Source organism: Notolepis coatsorum (genome assembly GCF_963971535.1).
Source record: "Notolepis coatsorum genome assembly, chromosome: 3".
In the NCBI taxonomy this organism is placed as follows: Eukaryota; Metazoa; Chordata; class Actinopteri; order Aulopiformes; family Paralepididae; genus Notolepis; species Notolepis coatsorum.
In genome coordinates, this window is record NC_140167.1 from 99,712,759 (window position 1) to 99,735,936 (window position 23,178).

Below are 23,178 nucleotides of genomic sequence, written 5' to 3' on the forward strand. Positions count from 1 at the left end.
TGTCTTGGTTGGCCCTGTAGGGTTAACCTGGTGTGAGACACAACATGGCACACAGGTTCACATTGAAGTGAATTATCTTGTTTGTCTGCAGTATGTTTTTCATGCCACATCCTCATCAGAGTGTGTGTTCTGAGAGAGAGAGGGAGGGAGGGATAGAAGCAGATATGGAGAGAGAGAGAGAGAGAGATAACAAGAGGAACTCAGTGGGTGAAGTACCACTGCCTTGTTTGCAGTTTATTCAAGCAGCCACAAGTCAAACAAGTCAGTCTGAAGAAGAGCGTTTGCTCCAAACGTCACTTGCACTTGTGGCTACTTGAATAAACTGCAGATAACCAAGTTACAGGGGATGGATAGAGCGAGGCACTGCCTCGGTGAGGGGTTCCATTCCCTGTGTAGCTCAGTAGGTAGAGCAAGGCACTACCACTGCCAGGGTGAGGGGTTCCATTCCCTGTGTAGCTCAGTAGGTAGAGCAAGGCACTAACACACCCAGGGTTGGGCATTCTATTCCCACCACAGTGCGTGACACTTACTTTTTTAGTTTTAAAATGAAAACATTTAGGAGCTCAGTGGAACATTTTTATACCGTTTCTTTCTCTAAGGTTGGGAATTGTTTTGGATTTGATGAATTCCAGCTCTTATCAAATTCAATCTCTGTTCTGATTCTAATATGTTTGGTGGGGGAGACGATTAAATATAAACAACCAAAACTATTCTACCTTTCATTCTTGTCAGATTTAGGTTGTAGTCGGTAAATTGTGAACCTGCTGTAAGTTTCTGATGCATTATGCCAGGAATATATCAAAGGAGGCTTATTCAATTAATTGATGTTGTTGTGGATGATAATGCGTTTTGCTTGGCAATTACCTCAGGAAGGAGACAACTGTTGACATTGATCCACTCTTTCTCTTTTTTTGTTTTTTTGTTTTTATACTTACATTTTTATTTTCAGTTTTTTTATTTACAAACAAAACATCCACATACAATAATACAATTGGCGGTCAAAATGATAAACGACAGTACAATAGAATTCGATAGATAAGAACTAAAAGATATAGCTGATATTAGAAAAATGTATATCAAAATCGAATGACGAGTTGACCTAAAATAAATTCACTAAATGGGGAAAAAGGAAAAAACACAGCAAAACAAAAACAAAGAAAAGAGAAACAATAAAAAAAATACAAAAAAAAATACAAAAAAGAGATCCACTCTTTCTCTGCTCATCTTATAGCTAAAGTGAAAGGCGTTTTCTTTAATAGGGATCTTGGTTATGGCTTGAAAACCATAGTTTTCCCTCAAGAAAATGATCATTTAAAATCTTTAGGGTGATGATTTAACATTGCCCACCAGGCAGGCAACACTGATGGAGGGTGTTTGGGGATGAACTGGATGTGGTTTGGTGCTCTGTGAACGACGTGCATCTATTCTAGGTCTAGGATTAAACCCGAGTACCATAAGAGACGAATATCAGCCGTCAGTATATTGTTACACTTGAGTGTCTCGCATTGCCAGACCTCTCTCCATGCTACCAATCGCTAACATTCCTCTACCGCTAACTGAGATACCGCTAACTGAGCTACTGCTGCTAACTCTGACTAACTTTGACCAGGAGACAGCAACACCATTAAAGACGGTGCACAGCTTTGTCATATTGCACTACAGGTGCACTACAGGTGCAATATCCTGCTTGCACTACAGGATATTGCAGGTATTGCATTTTGCTGTATTTCGTCCTTTTTTGTGAAGCTCAGCCAAACCATTGAGCATCTGCTGCCGTTAGGTCCAACAAGAGTAAAGAAGTCTTTGCTCGGCTGAAATCAGGTCCTGGTAGTTGAGTAGTATATGCTGCCACTGACCTACAGTATATGCAGCACACAGGGAAGAAATACGGTAATCTTTACTCTCATTGTGCTCGTAAATGATCTTTCCAGTTCGTACACATCTATTTTTTGTCTCAAGTTGCGAGTGCAACACTCACACTGGCGAGCCCTGCACCAGGGCACCACCACGTCCTACATATCTACATACTCATGGTATCGCAGGGAGCTTTTAAGCATCGACCGAATGTTATATTACTATTACCGTAATTCCTCTAATAGTAACCGGTATTCAATTAAAGACCGGGTCTCTATTAATGACCGGGTGCACTGTTGAGCTAAGCAATTATAAGCCGGCCTCCTAATACAAGCCGGGTTTCATGTATATTAGAGTTATTGTTGTTATATGCTGGCCTGGCTGTGCAGTAAATACCATATAATGGTATGGTGTTAATGTTTACCAAGAGAGTAAGCCTACCTCAGAATTGTATAAAACGAAGTTATTATTATTATTATTATACCAGTATTGTGATTGCACTATTTTACTTTATTTAACTTTTTTTGACCACCTGTAATTGCACTGTTTACTACCGTATTTCATACAGTACTTGGTTTCAATAAATGAACCCAGTACATTTTACTGGGTTCAAACTGACACAAAATGTTGATTTATTCATTATGATCTGTTTGAAAATTAGAAATATAGGCCTCTCTCTTATACATGCCTCCTCCTAATACAAGCCTGGTATCCGCTACAGTTGAAACAAATACAAGCCGGGGTTACTATTAGAGGAATTACGGTACATGCCTTATAAATATCCCACAATCTACAACCCCATTCCAGCCCTCCCCAATGTGTAATTACCCAGTCGCAGAAAAGTGTTGGTGTGTGTATGTTTTCAGTGTGGATAAGACACTTGACACAAATGATTGGATTAGTGTTTAACCCCCCCCCCCCCCCCCCCCAACCACCGCCACTTAGCATAATCCTCTTTACAGCTTCCGTGTTGTGTGTGTCTGTGTGCATGTGCCTGTGTGTGTGCGTGCGTGCAAGCATGCGATAGTCATCTAGCTCATCGTTTTGTATTTGTGTGTGATTTTTTTTATTAAGTGATTTTGTGTTTTTATTATTTTCTGTTTCTGAGTTAGAATCACTAGTCTCAACAGTTTTCAGTGAGTTAGAATCACTAGTCTCAACAGTTTTCAGTGAGTTAGAATCACTAGTCTCAACAGTTTTCAGTGAGTTAGAATCACTAGTCTCAACAGTTTTCAGTGAGTTAGAATCACTAGTCTCAACAGTTTTCAGTGAGTTAGAATCACTAGTCTCAATAGCAGTGGTCACCAACCCGTCGATCTTGATCGACTGGTCGATCTTTGAGACTGTCCCTGTAGATCTTTCCATGAAAATAAAACAAAAAAACAAAAAACTAAAAAATACATTTTTTTTTATATCTTACCCTGAGAGTCCACATTACAGTTCTACTTTTGTTTTGATGTGAAAAGTGATGCTGCACTTAGCACTGACTGAGAAAGTACACATTACAGTTCTACTTTATAAAATGCTAATTGTAAATATGTTTGTCAATGTTAATAATATGAGAAAGTCCACATTACAGTTCTACTTTTGTTTTGATGTGAAAAGTGATGCTGCACTTAGCACTGACTGAGAAAGTACACATTACAGTTCTACTTTATAAAATGCTAATTGTAAATATGTTTGTCAATGTTAATAATATGAGAAAGTCCACATTACAGTTCTACTTTTGTGAAAAGTGATGCCGCATAAGATGACTGCACTTAGCACTGACTGAGAAAGTACATAATAGTTCTACTTTGACGTTTTAATGTTGGACCAAAGCATTGCATGTAATTAGAATACAGGCAAATAAAAGTCATTTAGTTTAAAGTACAATCTTGGCTGTCTTTTTCTCTCAACGCTTCAATAGGTAGATCTTGCCTTCACCAAAAAAAAAAAAAAAGTGATCTTGGGCTTAAAAAGGTTGGTTACCACTGGTCAATAGTTTTCAGTGAGTGTTTGTGCTTGTGTCAGGTTGTTCTGTCTTTTCTAACGGTGTGTCTGTGTTCAGGGTGTTCTGTCTTTTCTAACGGTGTGTCTGTGTTCAGGGTGTTCTCTGTCTTTTCTAACGGTGTGTCTGTGTTCAGGGTGTTCTCTGTCTTTTCTAACGGTGTGTCTGTGTTCAGGGTGTTCTCTGTCTTTTCTAACGGTGTGTCTGTGTTCAGGGTGTTCTCTGTCTTTTCTAACAGTGTGTCTGTGTTCAGGGTGTTCTCTGTCTTTTCTAACGGTGTGTCTGTGTTCAGGGTGTTCTCTGTCTTTTCTAACGGTGTGTCTGTGTTCAGGGTGTTCTCTGTCTTTTCTAACGGTGTGTCTGTGTTCAGGGTGTTCTCTGTCTTTTCTAACGGTGTGTCTGTGTTCAGGGTGTTCTCTGTCTTTTCTAACGGTGTGTCTGTGTTCAGGGTGTTCTCTGTCTTTTCTAACGGTGTGTCTGTGTTCAGGGTGTTCTCTGTCTTTTCTAACGGTGTGTCTGTGTTCAGGGTGTTCTCTGTCGTTTCTAACGGTGTGTCTGTGTTCAGGTTGTTCTCTGTCGTTTCTAACGGTGTGTTTAGTCTGTGACCCCCCTCCTTGGTCTGTCTTCTCTAATGGCTGTCCCTGTCCCACTGATATGGTGCGTCACAGATGAAACACTGTCCCCCTGACCCACTGATATGGTGTGTCACAGATGAAACACTGTCCCCCTGACCCACTGATATGGTGTGTCACAGATGAAACACTGTCCCCCTGACCCACTGATATGGTGCGTCACAGATGAAACACTGTCCCCCTGACCCACTGATATGGTGTGTCACAGATGAAACACTGTCCCTGACTGACCCACTGATATGGTGTATCACAGATGAAACACTGTCCCTGACTGACCCACTGATATGGTGTGTCACAGATGAAACACTGTCCCTCCTGACCCACTGATATGGTGTGTCACAGATGAAACACTGTCCCCCTGACCCACTGATATGGTGTGTCACAGATGAAACACTGTCCCTCCTGACCCACTGATATGGTGTGTCACAGATGAAACACTGTCCCTGACTGACCCACTGATATGGTGTGTCACAGATGAAACACTGTCCCTGACTGACCCACTGATATGGTGTGTCACAGATGAAACACTGTCCCCCCTGACCCACTGATATGGTGTGTCACAGATGAAACACTGTCCCTGACCCACTGATATGGTGTGTCACAGATGAAACACTGTCCCTCCCTGTCCCACTGATATGGTGCGTCACAGATGAAACACTGTCCCCCTGACCCACTGATATGGTGTGTCACAGATGAAACACTGTCCCTGCTGACCCACTGATATGGTGTGTCACAGATGAAACACTGTCCCCCTGACCCACTGATATGGTGTGTCACAGATGAAACACTGTCCCCCTGACCCACTGATATGGTGTGTCACAGATGAAACACTGTCCCCCTGACCCACTGATATGGTGCGTCACAGATGAAACACTGTCCCCCTGACCCACTGATATGGTGTGTCACAGATGAAACACTGTCCCCCCTGACCCACTGATATGGTGTGTCACAGATGAAACACTGTCCCTGCTGACCCACTGATATGGTGTGTCACAGATGAAACACTGTCCCCCTGACCCACTGATATGGTGTGTCACAGATGAAACACTGTCCCCCTGACCCACTGATATGGTGTGTCACAGATGAAACACTGTCCCCCTGACCCACTGATATGGTGCGTCACAGATGAAACACTGTCCCCCTGACCCACTGATATGGTGTGTCACAGATGAAACACTGTCCCCCCTGACCCACTGATATGGTGTATCACAGATGAAACACTGTCCCTGACCCACTGATATGGTGTGTCACAGATGAAACACTGTCCCTGACTGACCCACTGATATGGTGTGTCACAGATGAAACACTGTCCCCCTGACCCACTGATATGGTGTGTCACAGATGAAACACTGTCCCTGACTGACCCACTGATATGGTGTGTCACAGATGAAACACTGTCCCCCTGACCCACTGATATGGTGTGTCACAGATGAAACACTGTCCCTGACTGACCCACTGATATGGTGTGTCACAGATGAAACACTGTCCCTGACTGACCCACTGATATGGTGTATCACAGATGAAACACTGTCCCCCTGACCCACTGATATGGTGTGTCACAGATGAAACACTGTCCCCCCTGACCCACTGATATGGTGTGTCACAGATGAAACACTGTCCCTGACTGACCCACTGATATGGTGTGTCACAGATGAAACACTGTCCCTGACCCACTGATATGGTGTGTCACAGATGAAACACTGTCCCTGACTGACCCAGTGATATGGTGTGTCACAGATGAAACACTGTCCCTGACCTGACCCACTGATATGGTGTGTCACAGATGAAACACTGTCCCTGACCCACTGATATGGTGTGTCACAGATGAAACACTGTCCCTGACTGACCCACTGATATGGTGTGTCACAGATGAAACACTGTCCCCCTGACCCACTGATATGGTGTGTCACAGATGAAACACTGTCCCTCCTGACCCACTGATATGGTGTGTCACAGATGAAACACTGTCCCTGACTGACCCACTGATATGGTGTGTCACAGATGAAACACTGTCCCCCTGACCCACTGATATGGTGTGTCACAGATGAAACACTGTCCCTGACTGACCCACTGATATGGTGTGTCACAGATGAAACACTGTCCCCCTGACCCACTGATATGGTGTGTCACAGATGAAACACTGTCCCTGACTGACCCACTGATATGGTGTGTCACAGATGAAACACTGTCCCTGACTGACCCACTGATATGGTGTGTCACAGATGAAACACTGTCCCTGACTGACCCACTGATATGGTGTGTCACAGATGAAACACTGTCCCTGACTGACCCACTGATATGGTGTGTCACAGATGAAACACTGTCCCTCCTGACCCACTGATATGGTGTGTCACAGATGAAACACTGTCCCTGACTGACCCACTGATATGGTGTGTCACAGATGAAACACTGTCCCTGACCTGACCCACTGATATGGTGTGTCACAGATGAAACACTGTCCCCCTGACCCACTGATATGGTGTGTCACAGATGAAACACTGTCCCTCCTGACCCACTGATATGGTGTGTCACAGATGAAACACTGTCCCTGACCTGACCCACTGATATGGTGTATCACAGATGAAACACTGTCCCTCCTGACCCACTGATATGGTGTGTCACAGATGAAACACTGTCCCTCCTGACCCACTGATATGGTGTGTCACAGATGAAACACTGTCCCCCCTGACCCACTGATATGGTGTGTCACAGATGAAACACTGTCCCTGACTGACCCACTGATATGGTGTGTCACAGATGAAACACTGTCCCCCTGACCCACTGATATGGTGTGTCACAGATGAAACACTGTCCCTGACCCACTGATATGGTGTGTCACAGATGAAACACTGTCCCTGACCCACTGATATGGTGTGTCACAGATGAAACACTGTCCCTGACCCACTGATATGGTGTGTCACAGATGAAACACTGTCCCCCTGACCCACTGATATGGTGTGTCACAGATGAAACACTGTCCCTCCTGACCCACTGATATGGTGTGTCACAGATGAAACACTGTCCCTGACCCACTGATATGGTGTGTCACAGATGAAACACTGTCCCTCCTGACCCACTGATATGGTGTGTCACAGATGAAACACTGTCCCCCTGACCCACTGATATGGTGTGTCACAGATGAAACACTGTCCCCCTGACCCACTGATATGGTGTGTCACAGATGAAACACTGTCCCCTGACCCACTGATATGGTGTGTCACAGATGAAACACTGTCCCCCTGACCCACTGATATGGTGTGTCACAGATGAAACACTGTCCCTCCCTGACCCACTGATATGGTGTGTCACAGATGAAACACTGTCCCCTGACCCACTGATATGGTGTGTCACAGATGAAACACTGTCCCCCTGACCCACTGATATGGTGTGTCACAGATGAAACACTGTCCCCCTGACCCACTGATATGGTGTGTCACAGATGAAACACTGTCCCTGACTGACCCACTGATATGGTGTGTCACAGATGAAACACTGTCCCTGACCCACTGATATGGTGTGTCACAGATGAAACACTGTCCCCCTGACCCACTGATATGGTGTGTCACAGATGAAACACTGTCCCCTGACCCACTGATATGGTGTGTCACAGATGAAACACTGTCCCTGACTGACCCACTGATATGGTGTGTCACAGATGAAACACTGTCCCTCCTGACCCACTGATATGGTGTGTCACAGATGAAACACTGTCCCTGACTGACCCACTGATATGGTGTGTCACAGATGAAACACTGTCCCCCCTGACCCACTGATATGGTGTGTCACAGATGAAACACTGTCCCTGACTGACCCACTGATATGGTGTGTCACAGATTAAACACTGTCCCTGACTGACCCACTGATATGGTGTGTCACAGATGAAACACTGTCCCCCTGACCCACTGATATGGTGTGTCACAGATGAAACACTGTCCCTCCTGACCCACTGATATGGTGTGTCACAGATGAAACACTGTCCCTCCTGACCCACTGATATGGTGTGTCACAGATGAAACACTGTCCCTGACTGACCCACTGATATGGTGTGTCACAGATGAAACACTGTCCCGCCTGACCCACTGATATGGTGTGTCACAGATGAAACACTGTCCCTGACCCACTGATATGGTGTATCCAGGGAGCGAAATTAACTTTTTGACTCACCGGCCAGTGGCGGGTAGATGGGAAGAATCTACCCGCCAAGCATATTTCTTACCCGCCAACTTTTTTTTGATACATTTTTTTTTTATTATTATTTTATATAGATTTTTTTTTAATAAAATATATATATTATATAATCATACTTGTGGTTGTGTTATCTGCGAGACATCGCCACCTCGCTGTCTGCAAACAGCTCCACTGTCTGTGTGTATACTCGAGTGGCCTCCAGCTCCAGCAAGGATTCTCCGGGGGTGCAGCTGGACCCTAAACGCTACATTCAGCATGCAAAAGAATTCTCCGGCGCTGCACCTGGACCCTAGTCAGCAGCCCTCTCTCATGCGATGTAAGCCAGGGACTCGAATACGCATGTTGTTGTTGTAGCCAGGACATTGATGCCAAGAGCTATCTGTAGCTACTGCTGGATGGCGTTGGGACAACGCCTCAGTGAACTGTTTAGTTTACTGCGACATTTCATAGCGTCTAGTTACCTAGCCAACGGAGGTATTATGCACTGGACTATTGCTGGAGGATTTGTTGATGTCGGGAGCTATCCGTAGCTAGCCGGCTGGATAACGTTACACAATGCCTTGTGTATTAAACTAAGTGAATAGTTGACTGGGTCATTTTGTAACGGTAGCTAACGTTATCTCACGAAGGTCCCACACTGACTAGACTAACGTCACGGTGAGGCAATAGCCTCTGTTTACATGCAGGCATACAGGGGGTAGGAGCAGCAGTGCTAAGTGCTAACTAACGTCACGGTGACTCGGAGGCAATAGCCTCTGTTTACATGCAGCATACAGAAACAGGTGGGGAGGGGGTAGCAGCAGCAGTGCGCGGTGCACGCTTCATGTCTGCTGAGACAGCGAGTGAGAACTCCACTAAAGAATTTGATCATGATTTTCGGTTTTCACATGACTATTTGATTGAGCGCCACACGGCGCTCAGACGTCTCAGTGGGAGGCGCCAAACGTAAAAACTGAGCGCAAATGGCGGGTGGCGCTCTCTAGTTTCGGTCCCTGGGTGTATCACAGATGAAACACTGTCCCTGACCCACTGATATGGTGTGTCACAGATGAAACACTGTCCCTGACCCACTGATATGGTGTGTCACAGATGAAACACTGTCCCTGACTGACCCACTGATATGGTGTGTCACAGATGAAACACTGTCCCTGACTGACCCACTGATATGGTGTGTCACAGAGATGAAACACTGTCCCTGACTGACCCACTGATATGGTGTGTCACAGATGAAACACTGTCCCTGACTGACCCACTGATATGGTGTGTCACAGATGAAACACTGTCCCCCCTGACCCACTGATATGGTGTGTCACAGATGAAACACTGTCCCCCTGACCCACTGATATGGTGTGTCACAGATGAAACACTGTCCCTGACTGACCCACTGATATGGTGTGTCACAGATGAAACACTGTCCCCCTGACCCACTGATATGGTGTATCACAGATGAAACACTGTCCCCCTGACCCACTGATATGGTGTGTCACAGATGAAACACTGTCCCTCCTGACCCACTGATATGGTGTGTCACAGATGAAACACTGTCCCCCCTGACCCACTGATATGGTGTATCACAGATGAAACACTGTCCTCCCTGACCCACTGATATGGTGTGTCACAGATGAAACACTGTCCCTGACCCACTGATATGGTGTGTCACAGATGAAACACTGTCCCTGACTGACCCACTGATATGGTGTGTCACAGATGAAACACTGTCCTGCCTGACCCACTGATATGGTGTGTCACAGATGAAACACTGTCCCCCTGACCCACTGATATGGTGTGTCACAGATGAAACACTGTCCCCCCTGACCCACTGATATGGTGTGTCATCACAGATGAAACACTGTCCCTGACTGACCCACTGATATGGTGTGTCACAGATGAAACACTGTCCCTGACTGACCCACTGATATGGTGTGTCACAGATGAAACACTGTCCCTGACTGACCCACTGATATGGTGTGTCACAGATGAAACACTGTCCCTGACTGACCCACTGATATGGTGTGACACAGATGAAACACTGTCCCCTGACCCAGTGATATGGTGTGTCACAGATGAAACACTGTCCCTGACTGACCCACTGATATGGTGTGTCACAGATGAAACACTGTCCCTGATGACCCACTGATATGGTGTGTCACAGATGAAACACTGTCCCCCTGACCCACTGATATGGTGTGTCACAGATGAAACACTGTCCCCCTGACCCACTGATATGGTGTGTCACAGATGAAACACTGTCCTGCCTGACCCACTGATATGGTGTGTCACAGATGAAACACTGTCCCCCTGACCCACTGATATGGTGTGTCACAGATGAAACACTGTCCCCCCTGACCCACTGATATGGTGTGTCATCACAGATGAAACACTGTCCCTGACTGACCCACTGATATGGTGTGTCACAGATGAAACACTGTCCCTGACTGACCCACTGATATGGTGTGTCACAGATGAAACACTGTCCCTGACTGACCCACTGATATGGTGTGTCACAGATGAAACACTGTCCCTGACTGACCCACTGATATGGTGTGACACAGATGAAACACTGTCCCCTGACCCAGTGATATGGTGTGTCACAGATGAAACACTGTCCCTGACTGACCCACTGATATGGTGTGTCACAGATGAAACACTGTCCCTGATGACCCACTGATATGGTGTGTCACAGATGAAACACTGTCCCCCTGACCCACTGATATGGTGTGTCACAGATGAAACACTGTCCCCCTGACCCACTGATATGGTGTGTCACAGATGAAACACTGTCCCTGACCCACTGATATGGTGTGTCACAGATGAAACACCTGAAACATCTGCTTTTGTCTTCCGCTGTGGCCTGGTGTCGTTATGCTCATAGGAAACGTCCATGTGTTGTAGGGCTGGGCGATATGGAAAAAAATCATATCGCGATAACGATATGATAATTTTATTTTATTTCTCGATATCGATAATTATCGAATTGTTATAAGTATAAAAAAACAAAAAAAAAAATTTTTTATTTTTTTTTTAACAACAGATGTATGTTTATTTTGCAGCAATTCTTTGTAGTTGCCACCATCTTTAGTGTTACATCCCCTCACACTCCAGTTCTCAGGCTGCAGCTGGTTTAAAAGCTAAAGTAAACCGGCTTCTCTGCTGGTTGTGGCTCCAGGGGAGTTGAACAGTTCTGGCTCTGCTAGTTTATTTTCGATCTTTTGGCGCTTTTTTGGTGGACAAACCACCTTCCGTGACTCACGGCTGGAGACTAGCTCTGCTAGCACACATAGCCTACTGTGTACAGACGGTTTCAAAATGTATTTTAAATTAGAAAGCAAACAAAATAAATGGACAAGAGAAAAAGAAATCTGAATTTGGTCAGTATTGTCATTTGGACAAGCAAAGCCATTACTTTAAGTTGCAGGCAAGAAAGACAAGTCTGTCCACTGTCTCTGGTTTTAAAACTGCCCTGTTGCAGGTATAAAAAAAAAAAAAATTTATCGTTATCGTTATATCGCCCAGCCCTAATGTGTTGTTGACATAGTAACGTCCGTGCCGTTAGCTTGCTTGCTAATTGCCGCAACCGGATGTTTTTAGAACACGCTCCAGTCCTTTCCAAGTGGTGAGGGAGTGAGGCTAATTATCTGACTGTGATCCGGGCTCTCGCTCAGTAGTGGTAGAAATCTGTTATCCAACTGTTGAGTCATCCGTCATCAAGAGAAGGAAAGAGAAGGAGACAGACAGAGCTATATGAAGAGGAGGGAAAGATGAAGGGGAATAAAAAAAAATAAGCAAAGTTCAACAATCACTGCTAAGAAATATGTCTGTCCAATTACTTCTCAGAAATATGCCTGTCCAATCATTGCTAAGCAAATATCTGATTGCGATTATTTTGACTGATATTGCCATGATTCACAATGATGATGTAATGATATTTTTCTGTGAGAAGAATGTTGTGATGTTTCTGTAGAATATGACTGTATGACGTCTCTGACTGCAGCACCACGGTACTCATTCAGAATACTATTTTGAAACAATTAGACACAATTTGACACAAATATTGCGCCTCCTGTGATTTTGATATTGCACTAGACCGTATTTGCAGTTTTTCCAAAATCTCTACCTCATACCCCACCACAGTGTTGTAGTACTCGCGTATATTTTCAGGACTTGTGACTCAACTTGGACTTGAGCACCAAAGACTCTGACTTGGACTCTAGCATTGACTGCATTCGGACACCTGGAAGGAGAGAAAGAAAGAGAGCTGGTTGAATTAATCAATGACTGACTTGCTGAATGTGTGTAGATCTCTCCATAAGATGAGTTATGGAGTTACGGTGAGTTATGGAGATATCTACAGTGCATTGAGATATATGGAGAGATCTCCGGTATATGTAGATATCTACAGTGCATTGAGATATCTACGGTACATTGAGATATATGGAGATATCTAGTACATTACATTGAGATGTGTGGAGAGATCTACAGTACATTGAGAATTTGAGATATGTGGTGATATCTACAGCACATTGTGATATGTGGAGAGAGCTACAGTACATCAAGAGGAGAGATAAAGATAGATAGTGGGAGGATGAGATAGATATATATATATGTGTAACGGATGGTATCGTGAAGCACAGTCACGAAGGGCTGGGGTGAGTAGCGGTGCTATGGGTTAAACTCACTCTCATCCTCAAAAAGACACATAGACACGTTACAAAGCAGTGAGTTAACTTTTTGGTATATCGGTCTGTGTTGTTGCCCGCGGCGTGGGAGACCTGGGTTCAAAACTCCCTCTGGGCATCGGAGTTACAAAGACATGAGAAAAAAGACAAGTGATTGACTTAAGAGTTGAGAGAGAGAGTGGGATAATGAGATATATGCTATATATATAAGAATGGTTGACTAATATAGATGAGAGAGACAGACATGAGAGATATAATATACTGCAAAGATTGAAAGAATGAGAGCAATATGTTATTGAGAGAGAGGGAGAGAGCATGGAGGAGAGATGCATGGATATCTACAGACACAAATGTTTTAGATAATGAGAGACAGAGGCAGACGGAGAGAGACAAAGACAAATGGATAGAACATTCAAATAATTCCTGGGAGAAATGTTTTTAGTGCATAGATATTACACAACATCAGGTTGACTGACTACCAGCACATCAGAATGCTTTAAATTGATGGATCTGAGAGCACACCTGGCACTTTCGGTACAATACAGGGTTGACTGCCAAATAGTGAACAGCACTGCTTAATCTGCTTTAATCATAACGTTAAACAGTAACGGTAGATCTAGAAATATTATGTATACTTTCCATTTTCCAACAAGTGCCCTGTTCCCTGTCACCAATAGTCCTTAAGTCCTCTTCTTGTTGATTAATCAACCGTTTGTCAAATTTAAGGCTGAGACGATATGCCGTAATCCATAAATGTGTACGAAACATACAAATCCATAAATCGGGAAAAAATTATCGATAAATATAGATTATTATTATATATATATATTTTTAATAATACATATATTTTTTATGATCGCATAAATTGGTGGTGTTACTTGAAAACGGTAGTTTCGCTTTACATACGTTGCAAACGACAAATGTATTGCCCTCCAACTTCTCGAAATGTTGCCAACTACAGTATCGCAAAAACTACAATGAGTGCACGTGACGCGCGCACACACACACACACACACACACACACACAAACTAACGTTAAATAATATATATATTTTTAAGAAAAAAGTTTTTTTTACTTAAAACTTTTTTATTTTAATTTATCTTTTATTTGTACACATGCACTTATCGATTTCACAGTTATCGATAATTATCGATAAGTGGTCTCAGCCGTAGTCAAATCCAATCGGAAGAACGGCAAAAGCATCCATTCCCGCCAAAAAGTCCTCTAGTGCGACTCTTCCTGTTTAATGGACATTAACGGCACGTCGATTTGAGGGATGATGCCATTAACATGTTATCGCAACATGAAGGGCAACTATTGCAACATGAAGGGCAACTATTGCAACATGAAGGGCTCAGATCGCATTGCAGTCCAGAGGGAACTTGACGTGGTGTATGTTTGGTGTAACTTGACGTGGTGTATGTTTGGTGTAACTTGATGTGGTGTGTGTTTGGTGTAACTTGATGTGGTGTGTGTTTGGTGTGACTTGATGTGGTGTGTGTTTGGTGTAACTTGATGTGGTGTGTGTTTGGTGTAACTTGACGTGGTGTATGTTTGGTGTAACTTGATGTGGTGTATGTTTGGTGTAACTTGATGTGGTGTGTGTTTGGTGTAACTTGACGTGGTGTGTGTTTGGTGTAACTTGATGTGGTGTATGTTTGGTGTAACTTGACGTGGTGTATGTTTGGTGTGACTTGATGTGGTGTGTGTTTGGTGTAACTTGATGTGGTGTATGTTTGGTGTAACTTGATGTGGTGTGTGTTTGGTGTAACTTGATGTGGTGTGTGTTTGGTGTAACTTGATGTGGTGTGTGTTTGGTGTAACTTGACGTGGTGTGTGTTTGGTGTAACTTGATGTGGTGTGTGTTTGGTGTGACTTGACGTGGTGTGTGTTTGGTGTGACTTGATGTGGTGTATGTTTGGTGTGACTTGACGTGGTGTGTGTTTGGTGTAACTTGACGTGGTGTGTGTTTGGTGTAACTTGACGTGGTGTGTGTTTGGTGTAACTTGACGTGGTGTGTGTTTGGTGTAACTTGACGTGGTGTGTGTTTGGTGTGTGTTTGGTGTAACTTGATGTGGTGTGTGTTTGGTGTAACTTGACGTGGTGTATGTTTGGTGTATGTTTGGTGTGTGTTTGGTGTATGTTTGGTGTATGTTTGGTGTATGTTTGGTGTATGTTTGGTGTACAGATGAAGCGTTTAGTATTCCTGGGCGCTTTGCCGCGACGCGCGCACGGTTATATCACGTCGTTTTAATTAATTGGGAACCCAGGCTGCTGTTCTGTTTTATGCCGCCAGGAGGCGCAAAGTCGCCCGGCGCGGCGGCGGTCTATTGATTATTGACTTCCTCATTCAACACTGTGTATCCGCGTCTGTGATTTGCCTAAACGTTATTATTTTGGTAACGTCTTATTTCTGACTACAGTACAGTATGTATTACTATCTATTACTACCTACTATGGGCCAGCCGTGTATAGGTGTAACAGAGTTATAATAGTTCAATGGTTGTGATGGCGGAGTTACAGTAGCGACGCGTCACCTTCCTTTGCATATCGTTTTATTTACTACTACCTACACTATGCTGCTATGTCTACTATCTACTACTACTTTGTATCACAAACAGTACTGTATTTGCAAAACTGATATGTCATAAATGTATAGATGTACACTAGCAGTACTGTCTACCTGTATGTCATGTATGTCATTATGAATTGAAAATGGGGGACCCTGATGTAAACAAGACGAAAGTAAAAATAAAACGTTCAAACTGTTCCAACTTGTGTATTGTTTTCATAAAAGTTGACTAAGATTGTACTCTGGTATTTTGCACTGTACAGTATGTCACAGGTGAGCTTGCTAGCCATTTGATTGTTAACGTGATATAAAAAAAATAATCAATGATTGATTGATTGATTGAAAAGTTTATTAACAGATTGCAGAATGGGTACAGTACAGTACAGCTCAATACATACAATTGTTAAGGGGATGCAGACCAGAGAAAGACTTTCGTCTTGTTTACATCAGGGTCCCCCATTTTCAATTCATCATAACATATATGACATACATGACATACAGATAGACAGTACTGCTACATCTATACATTTATGACATATCAGATTTGCAAATACAGTACTGTTTGTGATACAAAAGTGTCCAGAAAAAGAGTGTATATACATTTGGCGTAGAAACTGTACATTGGAGGAGGGGGGGGGGTGATCATACGGGTGATCATACAGAAAGCATCCTTGAAGCTGTCATTACAAACAAAGTTTTAGTTTTGAATCACTTCTCTTGTAACACAACTCCTGGTCTACAGTTCTCCTGGTACAGTGTGTAAACCCATCTTAGGTCCCGTCATCTATTAACAGTCTATACTGTAGTTGAGGGGAACCTGTGTCAGAAACAAAAACAAAATTACAAACATCTCAAAACAATCTGGTCAGACTACTGCTTGACCTTACTCCTAGAACCCACCTCACCCCTGCCCACTTTGACAACCTAGGATGGCTTAGAGTAGACACAACTTGCAATGGGCCTGGTCTACAAGATACACTACACGACCAAAGTACCCATGTACATGTCAAAATACTTCCCACTTTCAAAAACACTCTCAAAAAACACCTACGGGAGACTGCAATTCTAAACTGGCCCCTGTAAATGTCCTAACACAACCCCCCCCCCCCCCCCCCCCCCCCCCCAATGTACAGTAAATGACCAAGTATAATAATAATAACTTCGTTTTATATAGCGCCTTTCAGAGGACCCAAGGTCGCTTTACATAGGGGGGGGGGGGGAGATGACAAATTAACAAACATAGTGGACAGACACAACATATACATATAAAGTGAGAAAGTTAGGGGTTGAAGGCCAAGTTGAAGAGGTGGGTTTTGAGCAGTTTTTTAAATTAGTCCAGAGTTGGGGCGGTGCAGAGTTCTGCTGGGAGGGAGTCAATATTCCAATGTACAGTTTTGCTTGTTCAGTTGTACAGTGTCCCCCACCCACTCTTCCTACCCAACCTGTGAACCTGATGTAAACAAGACAATTTTTCTGTTTGATATCTCAATGTTTTGTAATAAAAAAAATATTCTGATTGGACAAGAGATAACAATTATTTGCATCTTTATTGTAACAAATGTATGAACAGTCAGCAATAGATGTCAAATGATTTACAGTAATATCAAGTAACAAGTGACTTATATCTCGACCATTAGCCAATGGAAATGCATCTTCAGAAATAAGATCAGATAAACAAGACTGACACAAAACTGATGAATGATGAAATGAGCACATAAAGTGCAGACATACTATAAAATCCTATCTACATGGGTGTTCCAGGTTAGTGTGTTATCGACAAAAATCCCAAGATATTTATATGAAGAGACCTGTGAGATGGACTGTGTGTGGATGACCACAGGCCTGTGGTCCCCAACACCTCTGGGGTCAAACACCATCTCCCCAGTCTTCTTAACATTTAAAACCAGACAGTTATTGTCGCACCAGTTTTTAAAACCTCTGGATTTCCAAATAATAGTCAGCTATGGTCACTGTCATTCTTAATTAGAGCTAAAACTTTATTTAACAGATTGCAGAATGGGTACAATACAGTACGGCTCATAGATAGATAGATAGATAGAAGAAAAACAAACCTGTGCGAGTCTTAATTCTTTATTTTTGTCAATATACTATGCAGTATACTAATATACAATGCTATATTACATCTGTTCTAGCAATGTTGTACCAATGTTTACCATATGTTACTGTTTTACCAATCGTATGCTACAGCAGTAAAGGTGTTAATAATTGGAATGGTTTGAATTTTTTTTTTTTTAGAAATCATGGAATTAATGTAAAAACACAGAAAGTATATTTAGATTCAAAGGCAATTTTAATAGCTTTCAATGAATACAGTTTCTCTCCTGTGAAATACAGTTAAAGCATTCACTTTTGACAGCCCTAGTATTTACAGGACATAACATTGTTCAAATAACAATGAAAACATGACAAACTGAATTTAAATAATCCACATCAGTAAAACTAAGAGGCCTTGATTTTCCATTTTAGCTTTAGCATAACAGATAACAGATAACTCCGTCTCTCCCTCACTATCTGGTAACGCATGGTCTGGTGGTTTCATAACAACACTGTGGCACATATTCGTTAAGGCACAGCACACAGTCACAATCTTGTCAATGAAAGAAAAGTCCTCGCCTTCAAATGGAACCAGCAGTTGGACTGGTATGGTATTATGTAGCATGCGATACTTATTGCGTACCAAACCGATCACTCTTTCAACATGGACCCTGAGGTGAGCTATTTGCTGTGTCTCTTCTACAGATTTTGGATCCATCTGGGCACGTCCGCTTGTGAATCCAGGGATTTTCACCGATGCACACATTAATGAAACATGGTCCCCAATGTCAAATCCACGGTCTGCTAAAACCAAGTCTCCAGGCAACAGTTTATTGAGGAGACCACTGTTCTCGGTCAGATGCTTGTCACTTACACGCCCTCCCCACCCTTTGGAAATGAAAGAGATAGACCCCTGTGGTGTAATGCCAATCAGGTACTTAACAGTGTGCTTTTGCTTGTAGTGGGAATATGTCTGTGCCTGCGCTTTCAGATTTGATGGTCTCAGTGCCAATTTCAAAGCAGTCCAGAATAACCGCAACACGATTGCCAAAAGCCTCTACAAACTGATGTGGCATGGTTAGTTGGAGGCAATGTCTTGGGCCAGGCACGTGGGGGCATCATTTGAGCTGTGGGCATCCACTGTGGTGCCGGCGGGGTCTGAGATTGAGGCAATATGGCTCTTGCAAAAGTCCCCATCATCTGCAGGAAGAGTTGGGTGGTGGCCTGCTGCTGCTCCTGCATGGACCTACTTGTGCTGTATAATGACAATACATTTTAATCTAATCTAATCTTTAGACAAGGTTTAATAAGGTGCAAGGTTCAAAGTAATCTATTATTAGTATCAATTTATTTGTCTAAAGATGATCCATGATCCTTTTTGATGACTGCTATGGTAGAGTGTGAACTCTCAAATGGCAACGATAAATACTAGGTGGTGGACAATTAGCATTTCAATGGTGTGGGGGTTGCAGCCATCGCATTCCAATGTAAGTGTCCTTGAGCAAGACGCTTAACCCCCTTAACCCTCCTGCAAGACTGGGTCTCGGGCTGCCTGTCTGTTCTCCTCCTCCTTCAGCTGAGCCTGTAGCAGTGAAGGGCTTGGGGTAATATGTGGACTGTATGAAGGCATCTGAAATTCTCTCTCTTTAGTATCTTGCCAAATTCTGATGCAGTCAGCCTGCCCTCTCGCTCCTTGTGCCACAGTGGACATGCAGCCTGTCCCGTCATTTGCAGTTGTAGTTGTCTTGCTTCCTCAAGATCAAAGCTCTGGATGTGCTGTGGTGTTGGTATGCCTATGTCTGGAGAGAGGGGCATGGGGATGGTCTTGGTACAGTGAGAGGATACAGGCAGGGATGTTGTTGGGTTGGTCTGTGGTCGCTGCAACAGTGGGAGCTGCAGCGAAAGAAAAAAGAAATAGATTAGAAATAATTTGTCTCATTTCTTTCTCTCCCCCAGAACCATTACCATTGTGGTTGGAGCCCAGGCTCAAAACGGCTTAAGATCTTGAGGTAGAAAAATGCTGTTTTTGAGGACTTGATTAGAAATACAAAACAATGAATAAAAAATATATATATATTACAGAGGTGTTCCATAGACTCACAGGAATTGTGTAAAAGTGCCCAAATAGTGAAAGAAATAGTAAAATAGTTCCCCTTTAATATGATCTATGTCTCTAATTCTCATATTGGCGCATTCTTCCAATTCTCCTCTCACAATATTCACCCTCACTGAACTGAGTCATCTGAAAATGTGCTGATTTGTGATGTCAGAGACTCAGCTGCATGTTGAGACTCACACACTAAGCACAGTTACCATTGTGGTTGGAGCCCAGGCTCAAAACGGCTTAAGATTTTGACAACGGAACAACATATGAAGTAGTGCAGTGTTGTAGTACTCGGGTCCAGGACTTGGACAGACCATTGACTGCATTCGGACTCGGAAGGTGCAGACAAGGACTTGTGAATTGATACATTTATTTTAGTTTTTATTTTGTTATTTATTTAGTTATTTTTTGGTAATAGGCCCTAATCATTTGTAATAAGATATTGATGGCTAGTGCATTTGTTTGGCTATTTACATTTACATTTAGTCATTTAGCTGACGCTTTTATCCAAAGCGACTTACAAGTTCTGTACGACAAGTCATCAGGAAGGGTACAACTCTATCAGCTGAGTAACAATGTTCATCAAAGTGTTGAGTGCTACAGTGTAGGTTAGTTTATTAGGACAAGTGCATGACAGTAAGGTTAGTTAGGGTTAGATTTCTTTATTGTGTCTATTTATTGTGGCTATTGTGTCACAAAGTAAATAAACTCCATTTTAAATGGTGAACGCTGTGTCATTTATGTATAATGTAGACCTTTTTTTATTTGTATGTCAGCTCTTCGACTGCCAGAATGGAGTGGACTCAACCTTGATGACTTGGACTCGGACTCGGGTAATGGGGACTTGGGCTCTTCTTTGGTGACTTGGACTTGGACTCTGACTCAAACACTGGGGACTCGACACTCGACTCAGACTCGATATTTAGTGACTCGACTACAACACTGAAGTAGTGATGTACTGACTGTACACAGTACCAACGGAACAACATACTGTATGAAGTAGTGATGTACTGACTGTACACAGTACCAACAGAACAACATACTGTATGAAGTAGTGATGTACTGACTGTACACAGTACCACCAGAACATATGAAGTAGTGATGTACTGACTGTACACAGTACCAACAGAACATATGAAGTAGTGATGTACTGACTGTACACAGTACCAACCGAACAGCATACTGTATGAAGTAGTGATGTTTTAATGATTACTCTACATAAAGCAACTTTGATATTTCAATTCTTACATTTTCCATCTCCTTACCTGCACAACCATAAATTCTTTCTTTTCAAAATCCAGCTCCAAGGGTTTTTGGACCATGAGTTGAACTTGAGTTGCGCTTTCTGCAACGGTAAACACAGGAACTACGGCGAACACATCCTTGACGTCTCCAGCCAGGGTTAGCTTGATTTGTCCTCCCTGCACAATAAACATAATGATTCATACTTAATCACAAGTAACCACTCAGGTCTTGTTATGTGTCATACAGTTGGACAGTACAACATGACAACATGGTCTCTGCTTTTTTCATTGAAGTGTTTTGAAACAGTGATAATAATTATATTATACAGTATATACTGTATATATATGTATCTATAATTGTTGGATATGTCTGCATATATCCCTCCCTATTCACATACCTGTATAATAAAATTTAATAATATGTACAGTATATATTATATCTATATCTGTATATATCCCATACCTACTCTCAATAGTTATACCACTGGCCAGCATGGCTTACCACCATATTCTTATATTCAGAGTTAATTATATTGTTTACACTGCTTATTTGTATCATTACAATAGTTGTATTGCCTATATTAATGTATTATACTATTACCATGCCCCTCTCCCATGTACCCCCCCCCCCCCATGCTACTACTGTATGATGCCCGCATTTCCCCAAGCGGATCAATAAAGGAATATCTTATCTTATCTTAGTACATTACCTGTATCACTTTATATAATTATACTGTAAATACATGTTGCATATATTACCAGTAGCTTGTTATATATATCACATTTAATTACTTGTACATTGTATATTATTATTGCACTTAACTGTTACAGTCTGGTACACTCTGGTTAGATGCCAAACTTCTTTTTGTTGTACTGTACTTGTGCTGTATAATGACAATACATTTTAATCTAATCTAATCTAATAAACATCAAATTAGAGACTGTTTTTTTCTTTTCAATATCTCTGTTTTTGTTTATCTTTTTAAAGAATAAAAAAAATAAAAATAAAAAATCCTGTGACCTGGTCCGCATCTCTGACAGTGATGTCGAGGGGGATGGATCCTGATGAGTGCTCAATAATCTCTCCTGTGAAGGTGTCCTGCGGGACACATGTATCTTCGCACCTGTAGAATTCGGGTTTGTTGTCGTTTATGTCGAGAATTCTGATCTGTACCTCTGCAGTGGTGAAGGCATACACCCCATGGATGTTCAGATTAGCCTCAGTAGCCTAGAAGAGAAGAGAAGAGAAGAAAGGAGAGGAGAGGAGAGGAGAGGAGAGGAGAGGAGAGGAGAGGAGAGGAGAGGAGAGGAGAGGAGAGGAGAGGAGAGGAGAGGAGATAATTGATAACTTTACTGCTAGGCTCATATTTAATACTAGTACTACTATTACTACTACTACAACTGCTACACTACTACTGCTACTACTACTACTACTACTACTACTACTACTACTACTACTATGACAACTGCTACTGCTAAGACTAGTAGTAGTAATTTAAATCATTATTATTGGAAATAAATAAATAAAAGAGACATGTACCTTAACAATCACAACAACCTCAACAAAACTTCCGTTGCCAATGGTTTCACGGTCGATTTCGGACTTGACTGATATTTCTCCATTATCTTGGTTGATTTCAAAAAGGCATGTATTGTGTTCAATTACACTTGCTTGACTTGCTCACAATATAAACACACAGTAATACAGTAGATGATTTGTTTTATCCTATCCAAGGGATTCGTTTTGTGACATTAATTCACATTACCTGGCATGGAAAATGGGGGACCCTGGTGTAAACAAGACGAAAGTCTTTCTCTGGTCTGCATCCCCTTAACAATTGTATGTATTGAGCTGTACTGTA

At 42.6% G+C, this 23,178-nt stretch overlaps 1 protein-coding gene and 1 long non-coding RNA gene across 2 annotated transcripts in view; one reads left to right on the top strand and one right to left on the bottom strand.

Annotated features, from left to right (window-relative positions):
- Positions 1 to 23,178, top strand: part of igsf3 (immunoglobulin superfamily, member 3) — a 468,209-nt gene that overhangs the window by 91,795 nt on the left and 353,236 nt on the right. The gene's annotated exons all lie outside the window — the stretch shown is intronic.
- On the bottom strand, positions 19,615 to 22,474 carry LOC311224481. Its single transcript, XR_014619448.1, has 3 exons — positions 22,338 to 22,474; positions 21,338 to 21,493; positions 19,615 to 19,861 (listed from the first exon to the last, which is right to left on the bottom strand). It is a non-coding gene; the product is annotated as an uncharacterized lncRNA (long non-coding RNA).